The sequence below is a fragment of the Fulmarus glacialis genome, unplaced genomic scaffold (assembly GCF_000690835.1).
Source record: "Fulmarus glacialis isolate BGI_N327 unplaced genomic scaffold, ASM69083v1 scaffold11623, whole genome shotgun sequence".
NCBI lineage: Eukaryota > Metazoa > Chordata > Aves > Procellariiformes > Procellariidae > Fulmarus > Fulmarus glacialis.
In genome coordinates, this window is record NW_009203599.1 from 877 (window position 1) to 1,968 (window position 1,092).

The following is a 1,092-nucleotide window of genomic DNA, read 5'->3' on the forward strand; positions in this document are numbered from 1 at the left end:
GAAAGATAAACAAACACGGCTGAGCAGATCATGTATTAATTGTTTTCTGGACCACAGAACTCTTACGCAGTTGGGAGTTGAGGTGGGGGCTCGTGCTCCCAGGATGTTATGCAGCGAAATGCAGTGTGTGATGAATATGTCTGTGTTGGAAGCTCGTAAGTTCTCAAAATGTTAGAAATAAAATTACAGTAGTTATTCTTGGCATGCCTACCTTTTATTTTCTTTCTCTGGTCTGGATATACTCCCTAAGAAAATTTCTTTTTCCTAAGCAATGTAAAAATAGTGTGAGCATGACTTTGTAGCATATGATTGTCTTCAGTTCCAGAGGATTTTCATTTGCATTTTTCTGTTGTCCTTGTGGCAATCACTAAGTGTTAAAAATTGCAGCAGACATTTTTAGATTATTGTGGTTTCCCACAGTTGCTTTTTCATTCAGTCAGCTCTGAAGATCTAATCTAAAGGGCTAAAACTGATCTGCTCTGAAACCGAAGTTATCCAATTCCGCCCCCCCCTTTGAATTTTTAATTTAAAAAATCCTGCTGGGTCAGGGGGCAAGTTTTCTCTGACATTTGTGATGCTTTTTAAAAAAAAAAAAAATGCTGCAGGATCTAAAAGCCCAAAATGGAACCCTTCTGTGTCTGGATGGAGGGGCTGGCATGCGGTGTGTCGGTACAGCCTGTGCTGCCCTAAGGTCTGATATTTGCGAGTGACGGCTGCGTGACCGCTGGCTCCGCTGGACCCCCCGGGTGGCCCTGGGGTGGCTTATCTGAAGCTGCCTTGCCTGCCCTGTCCCTGATATCACGTGTCCCGCAGGCCACCGTGTTTGTTGACATTTCTCCTTCTCCCGTGGATTGGCTCGGGTGGCCTCCGCGTCACCCCGAACACGAGTCCCAGCCGGTTGGTACAGCCTATTTGCAATGCCTTCTGGGTGCTGTAGTCTGCCCGTGTCACCCCGGCCCCCCGGGGCTGTGTCACCCGCCCTGTCGCTCTCTGCCGGGGCAGGGGGTTATGGTGAGGTGCTGCAGGGAGCCAGGTCCTTGGGAAGTGTTTAATGCCTGGCGTTGTTTTGGCGAGGGGGGGATGTGGGGGATT

General features: G+C 48.8%; 1 protein-coding gene across 1 annotated transcript in view; it reads left to right on the forward strand.

Moving 5' to 3' along the window:
• The window catches only part of ULK1 (unc-51 like autophagy activating kinase 1), a 79,987-nt gene that overhangs the window by 373 nt on the left and 78,522 nt on the right, over positions 1–1,092 (forward strand). The gene's annotated exons all lie outside the window — the stretch shown is intronic.